Genomic DNA, 14,322 nt, shown 5'->3' on the forward strand with positions numbered 1-14,322 from the left:
GCTATTTTTCTCATACTTCCTATTAAAAGTCAATGGGAACTGAGATCCTGATTACAAATAAGCGGGCATTTTTCACTGTAGGGGTTTCTTTTTGTTTGTTTGGTTGGTTGGTTGGTTGGGTTTGATTTCTCCAAGGCCAATTCACTGAAACTTTAACTTTTATCATAACTTACACCAATTGAGAGGAAAGCTCAGAGATAAAGTTTCTCTGCTTCTGGATGAAGTCCTCCCACACTCTTCAGAACAACACCTTAGCTGGTAAAACGTTCATGACCCTTGCTTTCCACGTGAATATTCTGGCCACTACAAATAAGGTGGGTTTTTTGTTTGCTTGGAGGGTGGAAGATGGTTACCACTTGCACTTCGTTTCCCAAAAGTGCTACTCTTCTCCCTTCAGGTGCTTTTAAAAAAGATGCAGCTTATCACAACATCTGCTATTAATGGTGAATACAACACAATCTTGTAACACCTTGCACTCTACACTGTCAAAGGTCCTTAAAGAAATTCACATATTAGGTTTTTCAGCCTCTCTTTCAGTAAGATCAGCAGAAACAGGGAAAATGGGATGCAGACAATTACACAGTTCCCAGTTACACAGGCAATCTGTAGCACAGCCAAGAATCAATCCACGCTGAAGTACTGCACCCTCATCAAAATCACTGTTCTCTTTTTTTTCCACAACTGACTTACTGACTTTTCTTCACTTTAAGGGGAAGTTTGGCTTTCAAGGAAACTTCTACCTGTTCATTAACACACTGTCCATCTTAACGGCTGTGTCTCAGTTCAGAGCAGCCAAAGTTGCATAAATAAAAAGCACTTTCATTAGAAGACACAAAATGTGTTTGATCTGCTGTGGGTTGAAATACTAATTCAGAAGTGGAACTAAAATACACCTAAACTTTTCAGACAGTTTACACCTCCAAAAAGCCAACCATGTCCCAAGAGATGCTAATTTTGAAACAGGACAGACCATAGGACTGAGCCGTTCACTAGACAGATGTGGTCACTGCCCCATTTCTTAGACTCCATGACTAGCATTTACACAAATATTCTCAGGGCTTCAGGGAGGGAGCTATATCCAAGCCTTTTCAGCACAATTTATACAGAGTGAGAAAAACAGACGTTAGTTCTATCCCTGGAATTAAGCTATTGATGTGCAGATGATAATCCTTCTCCCACAAAAGCAGTCTACAGTATAACTTATTAAAAGGGAATATTAATTACCAGTTGGAGCATGCAATTGCCTCTCATAAAGGTCAGGTATAGCCATATATGCTTCCAGCTCCCTGGATTATGACACAAGAATATTTTACCTAACAGACTATAGGATTTTTTCTTTTTTTTTTTTTTTTGTTTTGTTTTGTTTTTCTTAATTTAGCCTGATCTTTGTCCTTCTGCCAGTAACTTGACAAACCTAATAATGACCTCTGATGCTGGTTACTAACCAGCCTTTCAAAGGAAGAATCAAAGGCTTTTTATTATTATTTATATGACAAAACGACTTATAATGCCAAACTGTGGAACTCACTGTTACAAAATATAATAAAGTCTAAAAGCATAAAAGTGAAAAAGGGATATATTTATGAAGGATGAGGATTTGTCCTTAGAAATCTTTTCATAATACTGAGAGAAGCTTCTGAATTTCTGCTTCTGCTGCTGAAATTCACCAGCCTTTAGAAATTAAAATGAATGGTACCACAGGCTGAAAAACTTTCCAGTAAAGTTAAATATATGCTTTGTTTTGAACTGCTTATTCCATTCATCACCTCTTTTGTTTCCCAAGCACCCATTGACATAGCAACTCTAGAAGTTGTACATTGTATACACGTGATGTGTCATTTCCAACCTCATCGAACAGTCAAAACCACTTCAAATAAATTACTGCTAACTGGTATCAATCTAATGGAGATGAAGGCCATGCTTTTATTTCTTATCTTCCAGAAAACATGCCAGATCCATTGTGTACACACACACACAGATTTATAATGTCTCAAGGAAAGTGGACTGGAATGCCATACCTGGCAGGTGGAAAGGTTATTGGTGCAGTGTTATAAGCTGAAGATAAGAATTAATTTTTTTCTGAAATCTCAGTAGTCTTAACCACTGACTTTAATTAATTGTGTAATTGTAGTGTTTAAACCAAGATTAAGTTTTACAATAACCATGTCTGGCACAAGACTTACTATAGATTACTGATGGAGAGAATCCCACTTTAAAGAACTTTAAATTACAGCAGGGTTTTAAACTTTTTACACTTCTGGTTTTAAGAACCTTTCTTCTTTTTTTTCTGTTGGCTTTTTATCATTCTCCCCAATAAAGACAGATGTAAACTTGCCGCCAGCACTGACTGCATCAGCCTCCTCTTATAGTTTACAGATTGTACAAGTGTGTTTGTCCCTCTTAAAGCATATTTAACGCTGCTGTAGGATGGGGATCCCACCATCACCAGACATTGATTTATGGGTACAGTGTAGTGACCAAAAGGACAACTTGTCTCTATATTTACAGAGCTACTTAAATGTACAGCTGAGGCCACACTGAATTATGCAGTACCTTCAGCCCTCAGGACAAAGCTTTCTTGCCAAATTGAAGACTACTGACATCACACATTGTTTCTCCACTGAACATTTTACCTTTGTCATGGAAGTTGATCTCATGTTGGATATGTTCTCCTGACTCTGTTGCTGTCTAAAGGTTATTCTGTCCTATTAACTGAAGTTCATGCTCGTGTTTAAAACCTCTTACATGCTCTACTTTTCACAACTGATATTTTGCAGTTGATAAGCGTATAATCTGAATAATGAATTCCCTGGTCTTCCAATGAAGAAGATCTCAGGAGTCTACCTTCCCCCAGCCCGTTCTGTATACCTCTTTTGGAGGTGAAGGGAAATATCCACTATGGAGGATCCTACCAGTCAGGAGGTCATTTCATTATCATTCTAGTCAGGTGGTCTTCAGGAGAAGACAAAAAGTTTCTCATGGTCACAGCCTGCTCTCCAGGTGTGTGGCTGTGGACTTAGATTGTACTCCTGAACCACAACTCTGTCCCCACAAACCCGCGGCAAGCCTGAGGTCAGGGTCAAGGTTCTGCAGTGATTCCTGTGGCAGATGAAGCCAAAAATTTGTCACTACCCCAACAAATCCTAAGCAGCAGCAGTGGGCCATAGTCTATCTTTTCATTAACATCCATGCTCTGCATTGTCCCTACTCCTTTTTACTCTGTGTTATGTAAGAGTATTGTTTGTACATCTCCATTCCAGCGTTAACCCTGTTCAGCTTGCAGTCAACATGCTGTGGACACAGCTTACCTTGTTCCCTTTCCAACAGTACTGTTTCCAACTGTATCCCTACCCAGCTAGTATTTACGTCATTGGGACCGTCTCCTTCCTCACTTCCTTTCCTCCTCCTGGCATTCTTTAGGCAAAGTGAAAAGCCACAAAAGAGCCCAGCCTGCGTAACTGAGCCTCCTGCCTGCCACATGCCTGCACTGAAAGTTTATCTTTTTGTCCTACTCTGTTTATCTCCAGCAAGCAACCACTTACAATCTTTTCTAAATAAAATGAAGTCACTTACCATTCATGGCAATCACCCTACATGTTGCCTGATGATGGGAATGATATGTCACTGACTGCGCTCAAAGACACAAGGAACTACCTAGGACACACCTACCTAGAGCCAGCACAGCTACCTAGGACAGGACAAGTCCCTCTGGAAGCACACAAAGAAACTGTAAAAGCCAAAGTCTAAAAGGTTTCTCTTCACTGTCTCTCTGCTGGGGACAATGTGGACAACATGTCCACTGTCTGTTTTTCCAGTGACACTGCTGCTTGCTGCAGTTCACGTCTGCGCCTTTACTAAGAGGGGTGACAGATGATGTTAGTTGGTGAGAGCAGCCACGTTTTTTCTATTTGTCTCCCTCCTTTAACATCCTTCACTGCTGAAGAAACAGTAAAGTTAGGAGCTGTTGGACAGGTGAACAAAGGGATAAATTCAGACTGAGACACCCATGGCTTTTAAGTTGCTAATGCAATCTGTGAGTGTACCATTTGGTTGCTTTGTCTACCTCTCCCCTTTCCATAAACTCAGGTAAAACTGTTTCCTTTCTCCCGGCCTTCATTTCTCTTGCCTATTACATCTGCAAAATGCAGATGACTCAATATCACGGAAGACTGTGATTTTCACTTCGATTCAGGTGCATAGCTGAAACTGTCACATCGGACTGAATAAAACTGAAACAATTCTCCAGAACAGTAGAAAGAATTTTTTTTCTTTCTCTTCATGGCTGTCACTAGATCTTGGCAACAATTATTTACTGTGCCTGTTTATGGACTTTTCTCTGAAAAGATAGGGAATTCAGTAACTCTTCCTGCTCAGTATTCACTGGCTTTTGAAAGGCTGGTGAGCATTCAATGAAATTCAGAATACAGAGAAGAGTGAGCCCTAGTCTGAGCGAACTCTGCTTCTCACATACCAGAGAAATATACTAGTTATTTACATATTCTTTGCTCTCGCTTATCCACCTGAGACTAATCTGAATGGTGAGAACTACACAGTACACAGCATTTATTATTATTATTATCATTATACACTATCAGCAGGACTGACTCATATTTGGTTTGTGAAGACCCAGAACTTTTGCAAGAGGACAGACGAGGACAGAACATAATTCAGCGGCAGCAACCAAATCACACAATCAGCATTTACATGTATTTCCCATACAGCAGAATTGGATTGCTCACCATTATTTTTCTTCTTAATACAGCAAGTTACACCATCTTAGTAGGATGACAGCTGGATAAATGTTTTCTTTCTTTTTTTTAACTCTCTTCCCTCCCTCCCCCTTCTTCTTTTTTTCCACTCTAGGGTCAAATCTGCTCCCACTGAGCTCTCCGAAACTCCCACAGAATGCAAGCCAAATGCAAAACACAGCATTAGGCATGATGATGACAATTTTCCAACTATCACTGTATAAACTCAGGACTATTTTGGGTCTGATTTTTGAGAAGTGTTGAGTGCTAACTTCAACTGGAGTACTAGTAGCACACCTGAAAAATGCAGAACTGCAAGGTGGACACCCTAATTTTACATACTCAGAATATCTATAGCAAATATCATGGCAATTTCATGGAGTTTATGTCTTCAGCAGTGTGAACAAAAAGAGCTGGGAGGGCATTTTCTAAGCAACAGCTAAGCTTTCTTGTTGGTAAGAGAGAGGGAGAGGGAGGAAGAAACTAAAAATATTCCATGCTGTTCCCATGGGGGGTGGGGAAGAGAAGACTTTTCGATTATACATAAATAAATATATAATTTCAGGGCCCTGACCCAAAATAACCTCTTATACCAGGATAAATAAATAAGCCTGTAATTGTTAGCATTGCAGCATGGAAAATATTAACCAAGTAAAATGAACGATTTGGAAAAACTCCTTATCTCCTGTTACGTCTGCTACAATGTGGTCTTTTAGGTATCACAATTCCAAGCTGTAATAATGGTATATCAGCTGAATTGTGCAAGCATTTTTGCTTCCTTGACACCAAATTCATCCTTTAAATCACTACAAGAGTGACTCCAAGAAAAAAAAAAATCTTATTTTTAAGAGGCGTCTCACATCATTAAGCCTACTAGCCTACTGTACTGTTTCTTAGACTAACCACTTACTGTAGAAGGGAAAATATCAAGGAAAATAACATCAAGACACAATTTCAGGAACCTAATGATAACCCATACAAAATGGCCAATATTTTCTCAGGTATGCTGACCTACACAAGGATTAATAGGGTCAACATCCACAAATCTATACTCATGTGAGATGAGAAAAAAGCCTGAATTCATTATATGGAACTATAAAAGAATGAGGTGGTGTCTTATATGAATCTTAAGTCTTATTCTTCCAGCAAGAACACATTCTCTGCATTAAATTATGTAGAAGGAAATGTATGTCATTTCAGGCTTTATTCTACAGTGTATTAACCATGGTACCCAACTTTGGGAGCTACTACTTCAGCCTGCAGTACATGTTAAGAGGTGCCATTAATCAAACAGCTCTTTCACACTGAAAAGACCCAAGTACACCACTAATCAGGAAATGCGTGCATTTGCTGCACTAGTGACACTCTCGCTGCATTTTGTTGTTTCCCATTATGTCCTGTGCTTGTCATAGGCCAGAGTTTCTGAATTTAGTGCTCTAAAGCCTACTTGCGTTTATAACAGAGTAAGTTTTGAAGCCATGTGCCTGTCTTCCATACCTACACTAAAGATACTGGAATGACCCAATGTCAGCATCAAGCTAACAAATCATCCCAAACATCTGAGCATGAAGTCATTCTGTTAACAGAAAAAGGAACAGATGGTGGTGGGAAAAAAGCAAGTTAACTCCACAATTGCTGGCATTTTCCAAACATCCAGCTGAAGGAATGTCGCGGTTTGTAAAGGGCAACATCCTCCCACTGTGACTTACCAGTATTATGAGATTTCCACTGAGCCACAGACTAACAGAAAGCAAGTCTATTTTCAGAGAATTCATTTGAAAAATTCCACGTTTCAGACTGTTTCACCAGTGGTCTCCTAAGCTAAGGAAGTCATGCAATCACTCAGATCAAAAGCAACCATGGATCCCAGGCACTGGGAGGGAACCAAATAACACCTTCTGCTACACCCTGTTTCAAGGAGTTGGTCTCATAGCAATAATACAGGAGACAGTAGATTGTGCAGAGCCTTACTGTTGACCTCTTTCTTTATAGGGCCATACAGCTGCTTTCCTAGTTTGATTTATGGTCAGTGCAAAGAATCACAGAACAATTTAGGATAGAGGGCCTTGGGCAGAAGGGACCTGCTCAAAGAGAGCTAAGTTCAAAGTTAGATCAGGTTGTTCAGGTCATTGTCAAGGTTTGAATACTGAGTTAAATTAAAATGGTAACCGAAGAGCTGAACTCCTGCCACAAACTTCTAAAGCACTGGTAGGAAGATAAATAATTTTCTGATGCACCAAAGATTTCAGATAAAGTCTAATTCTCCGGCTCCAATGTACAGGGTGGGCTTTGCCCTGTGGTCATCAGATATCCTCATCATTTAGCCAGCAATACACTTGCACTAAGCACTCCACGTCCCACACAACTTCTTCAGCCTCCTACTATCTACCAGCTGCCTTTGCTTTTAGGTTATCACACATGTTGTGAGAGTTAATGTGCATTTTTCAGACTTCCCAGGGTAAGAGAGAATGGAAGCACCCACCACACTCCCCCTAAACACTTCATGAAAAGCTGGGAGAAAAACTCTCATGAAGTCACATCCCAGCCTCCTCAAACTGGGATTCTTTACAAATGGCTTCTCAAATACTGCAGCAAATCATCTTGTGTGTTCATGTCTGCTGCTCCCAGATACAGCGTGTGGAATAACAACTCTAAAGGAAGGAACTTGTAAGGGACACATTAAATGCTTCTTACAGCTATAAATCCATAACCAAAACAGTTTAATATTCCAAATCAATAACAGACTCTAAGAGTATTTGAAAGAGGAAAAAATACTGCAAAAAGATAGACTTGAAAACAATACAACTTCAAACCACCCACTTCATTTATTATGAGACAAGCACGTGCTTGGCACTCTTCACACAGAAAGGATGAACCCCAAAGGGCTTTCATAGCTCAGATCAGACAATACAAAACCAAAAACCCATACTCAGACAACACAATGGTGTGATCTTCATCTGGTATATTGTATCACTAAATGAGACCAGATGAAGATCCATTTTCTCTCTTCTTTAGGGAATATCTATCTTCCTCTGAACACCTCCATGTGTATCTCCTACTTTAAAGTAGGAACCTGAAGAAATGAATGCTTTCCTACAGCCAGAACTGCAGAACTCCTATCTAAACACAACAGATGTAATGCAGCCTCCTGCTCTTAGAGCCTCCACATGAAGCTTTAAATGCACAGAAAAGACCTCAGGGCTTTGGAAGAAAAGGCTTGTCTCTTCACTTTAGCTGAGAAATAACTGCCTCTCCATCTTAACCAAACTGAAGCTGCACTTTACAGAACAGAGAAACCCAAGAACAAAGAGTAGGTGCAGAAACTTTCGCTCAATTCAGAAAGTTTTTCCCAAAGGCAAGGAGAACTCCAGGTTTCATATTTGCATTCATCTCCTGCTTCACCCCTGGTAGGCTAAGGTAATTATATCAAAAGCTGCAAAAGCAGCTTAGATTCCTCCAGCAGATTTCATATATATATATATGTATTTTATATATACACACATATATACGTGAATTTATATTATACATATGAATTAATTTTTATATTTACAGTTTTATCAGGAAGATGAATCCAAGATATAGGGTGAATTGCACTCTCTGGAAGCTGGAACTGTAGCTGATTTCAAGCAGGGTTATAGCAGTAATACAGCCTGGTTTTGGATTGGAAATTTTGCTTAGAGCTCTGCAGGAGTCTGAAGGCAGGCGTGGGCCTGGGGGTGGAGGACAGAAGTATCTGACTCTGTATCCAGCTGCACAATATCAAGCTATACTTTATATGGTGACATTTTGCTGACAACGCATACCTCAAGGGCAAAGCTCAAAGAAAAATTCTCAAAAAAAGAAAAAAAAACGAACCTGACATGTAGACATTATCTTCATTAATGTTAAACAGCCAGCATGGGACCAAAGTGGGAGTTTGTGAAATTGAGCTGCAAATGGTATAAAAAGACTGCAGTAAAACTACTAGAATTTAAAGTCTGACTAAGGCTAGGATTCCCCAGGGCATTCTGAAGGCTAATGTATGCTCAATGCAGCCCTCATGTTGGGAAAAGGAAAGGGAACACGAGGTGATGCAGCAGTATTTGCTGCTTCTTTGTGGGAGAGGTGTAAACCTTCTGTAGAAGGGCATCTGTGGCACTCTGCACCTGGACTGCAGCTTCACTGGTTTCAGCACTGATCTGTGACCTCAGTCCAAAGGGCTTGGGCTCCTTAGTGATTGCGTAACGCACACAAGTGCCTTCCACTCCATCTTTCCTGCTCCTTGCAGTGAGCTCTCCCAAGTTTGGAGACTTCACCACAAATTCAAATCCAACAAGAATACCTTAGAAGACAGATAGGTGCAGCAAAGAAAAAGTATGAACAGTGCTTAAACTGAGAATATATTCATATTTTTAAGATTGTATCTGAAAAAAAGGGAGACAAATGGAAAAACAAAGGGGAAAACAAAGGAAAAGGAATACTGTATGCAGCTCAGACGTGTATGTTAGCGCAGGGAAAAGGTGTGAGATGATGGCAGGGCCAGAACATTGCCACAAAGTTTCCTAACTTTGCTACTCTTTCTTTCAGGTAGAGAAAAATGCATTTATATATATAAACATAATAATGACAAGTTCTTTGAAATTATACAATTTAGATCAAGGACTTTTAGAACCAAGCAGAACCTGACTCCTATTCTCATATTCAATTTACTAGGGTTTTTTACTCACCAGGTAGATGAAAAATGTAATTGATAGATATTTTAAAAATAATTGCAGAGATTGGAATCATAAAGAATTCCTCTTTTCTGCATATTGGCTCTTACAGAGTATGTTTTGGCTAAATTTTCGTCAGAATTTTTAAAGCCTATTTTGCTATTGTGGAGAAGCCTTTCTCTAGATCTGTTTCCCGTAATAGAAAAAGCATAATCAATTTAAACATTATAGCATGCATTATTTTGTCATAAATGCCATAAATGCCTCTTTCTGGAAAGTTGCAGTGTGCTGGTTATTGCTTCACTACTTGAGTTTGAATAATTACACTTGAGTAGGTAAAGTACAATCAACTCAAAGCAGCTCTTCTAGGGTACAACTAAAATCAGAAGAGTACAAAATAACCCCAAAATATCTAGGACAGCTCTATGTAGTTATTAGGATTGAGATTTTTGTTGGCTATGTTTCCCAGTCCAGAGCGAAGCTGTACAATACAACTAGTCCAGTTTGACCGTGCTTTGGAAAGGCATATGCTACCAATTTTTCCCTCAGAGAAACACTGAATTAAAAGAAAACGAACTTGTTTAGCTCTGCAAAGTGTGTGTGCTTCCTACTAAAATCTGCTCAACTGAAGGCTTACAAATTAGTCTCTGGAGTCAGGAAAGGCCGTAAAAAGAAAACTACTTGCTTTCCAATAGTAATAAGTCTAAGCGCTTGTAGGATTGTACAGAAGGCAATAAGCTATTGCCTGCACAATGAGGCCTCATTCTTCGCAATGCAGACTGCATCCAAAGCAATGGGTGCCAAAGCAGTGCAATACCTGCATTTTCTAGCCTTTTTGGGATCCTAATACAAGCTCATTTACAGGTGAAATTATTGAGCTGACAACTTTTTCTTTACATATCATTATTTTTATCAGTATTTAATGACATTATGTACTTTTGTATTAGCTTCTGGTAAAACAGCACTGAATAACAGCAGTTTTCTAAACCTTGACATGAGAAATTTTACCATTTATAAATAAATACATCTGAAAGCACTGTCTAGTGCAAATTCCTGCAAAAGATATAACTAGTAGGAAATCTAGAGATAATTTTACAGGAAGGAATTACAGAAGTGGATTATATGTTTTATGTAAGTCTAAATTTCAGCTCCTGATGCCTCTTGAAGATTATCCTAAACAGAACCAGGATAAAGTACCTGAACTGGCGGAGGATGTCATAATTTGCATTCTGTCTACATATGGCTTTACTTATAACTCAATGTGGAGTCAGAGGAAGTTCATACTGCAGAGAAAGAGGCAGTCTAAAACATGTAGTACTGGTATTTTGGGTAGATGGTCAAGGTGCCATCAGTGGTGACTGATTAATGATTCTTCTCATGAAAATTAGGACAACTGTATCTCTCATTGTCCACTCTATACTGATTAATGGTAAGGTAGAGGACAGCTGAGACTGAGAACACATTAACATTTTCCAACAGAGCAGCCTTCATTCTTTGCAAATACCTACTCCACAAATGAGTGTGAAACATTCACTATAGCTGCTAGCTGAAGCTACTCCTTTAGATCAAATCATTGGCCATTTGTTTTTATGTGGAGCGTGCTCTGGAAATAATGTGCCATTTTTCCAAATCTGCTATTACTTCAGAAATTCCAGTTCATGCTGCAGCAGAAGCCAGATACTGTGGGACATAGTGATTTCTGAGTCGGGGAGTACAGGGGCTGCACGGAGTACATGTACTGGAGCCTCCCAGTTTTTACTGGGAGATCTGGATAGGCTGGAAGAGTGGGCCAGCAAGAACCTTATGAAGTTCAACAAGGACAAGTGTAAGGTCCTGCACCTGGGAAAACATAATCCAGGAGTGCAGCACAGACTGGGATCCACCTGGCTGGAGAGCAGCTCTGTGGAAAGGGACCTGGGGGTCCTGGTGGACAGGAAGCTCAACATGAGCAAACAGTGTGCTGCTGCGGCCAAGAAGGCCAACAGGATGCTGGGTTGCATCAAAAAGGGCATCACCAGCAGAGAGAAAGAAGTCATTATCCCACTCTACTCAGCACTTGTCAGGCCACACCTGGAGTACTGGCTACAGCTCTGGTCCCCGCTCTACAAAAAAGATGTGGACAGGCTGGAAGGGGTCCAGGGAAGGGCCACCAAGATGATCAAAGGACTGGGAAGCCTGCCGTACGAGGATAGGCTGGGAGAGCTGGGTTTGTTCAGCCTTGAGAAAAGGAGGCTTAGAGGGGATCTCATCACCATGTACCAGTACTGAAGGGGTAGCTACAAAGAAGATGGAGACTTCCTTTTTTACATGGAGTCACATGGAGAGGACAAGGGGGAATGGACACAAGTTGCTTTTGGGGAGATTCCAATTGGACATGAGAGGAAAATTCTTCACAGTGAGGACAGTCAACCATTGGAATAATCTCCCCAGGGAAGTGGTTGACTCGGCCATGTTGGACACTTTTAAGAGTTGTCGGACAGGGAGCTGGGCCACCTTGTCTAGACGGTGCTCTTCCTAGAAAGGTTGGACTAGATGATCCCTGAGGTCCCTTCCAACGTGTGATTCTGTGATTCTGTAACTTTGATTTTGTCTTGGTAACTTTGATTTGTGACTTGGTAGTTTTGAATCATTGTTCCAATGATTGTGCCATACAGTAATAGAGTGAACCTTACCATTGAACTTTGTTAAGTTGCACTTCTACAACAATGTATGAAAACCACTTTTGCTAATACATTTGACAGTGGTTCTTTAAGTGATCTAAATCCCCCTTTCGTGACAGGTTTTAGTACTAATGGTTTCAGATACAAATCTAGAACAGCCAAAAGTGACCAAAGCAAGCATGGCTGTATAATACTGTGTGAATGCTCCTCTGTAAATATCATCCACAATTATGAAATTTCAATCCAGAACTGAATCTCCTCTGAGTGCCATGGAATGTTGGCTGGCAAGCTATGCCCTAGCATAAAACTTTAAATGCAGACATACATGTCTTGCCCCATGTCTTCAGAAAGGCTTGGTGTTAGAAACAGGTGGAATGAGTTCTTTGATACAGTAGTGACTTTCTGCTATCAAACTGGAAACAAGTACCATAGATTACATCTGAAGTCTAATTGCCAAGATGATGGACAATGACTGATCTTCATTTTTGCAAGTGGCATTTGTTTACTTAAGACAGTCTACTAATCTCACCACCTTTGGAACAAATCAGGAAGTCCTGACCTTCCATTACTTTTAGATGAGGAAAGGCATCTGAGATTAATGATTGCCTCAGTTAGCTCAACCTGCACTTCTTGACCTAACAGCTCATAGTTTTTTGACTTGCCATGTTGCAAAGCATAGAGACCTCACTTCCCAGGAAGCTCGAAGGACCCAACATCAGCAAGACAGATGTTGCCAGGGGCTTGTCCTAGACGGCTGACAGCATTCTGCCAACTGGGTCCTCTATGGCTAATATTAGATTATAAATTCTTCAGGGAAAAGACATCTTTCCTCTAACGGAAAGCCTGCAAGAAGCTTTTCTGTCACTGTAAAACAATGATGATAGGAAGCTTAGGTAGTAGCCTAGAGAGAGAGAGATATGGCATCACTGATCATCCAGCTGCCTGTAAGGGGAACAATGAATAACATTGGACAGTTAAGGTTTCAAGTAACTGAAAATATCTACAATGTAATGAATAGACATCTGGCAAGAGTATCCTCTTCCAGTTAGCACACCATTTTGGATAGCTGGAGTTCAGCTAACTGAGGTTGCACTACAAATGCATTATAAAGATTTTTCCAGTATGCAGCTCCTTTAACTCCAGAGGTCTTTCTTCAGGATTCTTACATCAAATCCACTGCCTTTTTCTTTTTCTTTTTTTTTTAAAAAAGTGTCATGTAGTGAATCCAACCAACATATTAAATACATTAAAGCCTGAATCTTCCTGCCAAGGCTGACTGGTCCGGGAGGTGGAATGTGCGGTTCTCTAAGTCGGCTACAAATAGATCTTCTCCCCTCAGAGCTGAAAAAGCCTGCTGAGCCAGCCAGCAAAAATGTAAAGCAGACATTAATCACAGCAGCCTACACCTTCCTTCCACTTGCAAGCTCTGTGTACCAGCAGAAAGTATGGAGAGAGCACCAAAACAACTGAGCCTAGACTGCTCTTACGCACTTCCTGAACTATTGCTAGCTCAGAGGCACTGTAACTAATTTATTGCTATTAACTTCCCTGTGTGATGTATTTCAACCAAAAGCAACACAAATATAAAGCACCCATCCAATTGGTTTGACTGAGGTTTTCTTTAGTTACATGGTAAGAAAGTGAATTTTTCCCTCCCCTGAGGAAACAAAGGCAGCAAACACAACATCTGAAAGAGCATCATCAGCATTGCAATCTGCCATCTTCAGTATTGAAACCTAAACATCCTCTTTCAGATTCTGTTATGCAGACTTACATAGAAAGATACATTCTCTCATAGAATCACTTGTACATTTAAGAAACAAAACTAACCAACAAACTAACACGCCTTTTTATCCTAACATTTATTGTTAATGAATACATGCTGTTGGGTCTGTCTTTGTTTCTGACTGTTTGTTTCCTTCCTAGAGCTGCAAAATTTTTCTACCACACCACTCCTGCAGGAATTCCTCTTTTAAAAGTTTCACAGCAGTGACACAATTTGTCAATTCACTTGGCCGTCATTCTGCCAGTGACAAAATACCCAGTGTGATACATCATCCTCTGATTTACTGCCTCTCTCACTGGTTTGTCAGAAATTTGAAGACCTTGAATGGAGAAGTGTTATACAGAAATTGATAGGATAGAGCAGGTCTTCTTCACTTTCCAGTGCAATATGGAGCATTTCCTACAAGCTCTGGAAGACCTTGAGCGACCAAGTTTTAA

General features: G+C 40.2%; 1 protein-coding gene across 4 annotated transcripts in view; it reads right to left on the reverse strand.

Annotated features, from left to right (window-relative positions):
• The window catches only part of DAAM2 (dishevelled associated activator of morphogenesis 2), a 210,196-nt gene that overhangs the window by 86,479 nt on the left and 109,395 nt on the right, over positions 1-14,322 (reverse strand). The gene's annotated exons all lie outside the window — the stretch shown is intronic.

This window comes from Phalacrocorax aristotelis, chromosome 3 (assembly GCF_949628215.1).
Source record: "Phalacrocorax aristotelis chromosome 3, bGulAri2.1, whole genome shotgun sequence".
NCBI classification, from domain to species: domain Eukaryota; kingdom Metazoa; phylum Chordata; class Aves; order Suliformes; family Phalacrocoracidae; genus Phalacrocorax; species Phalacrocorax aristotelis.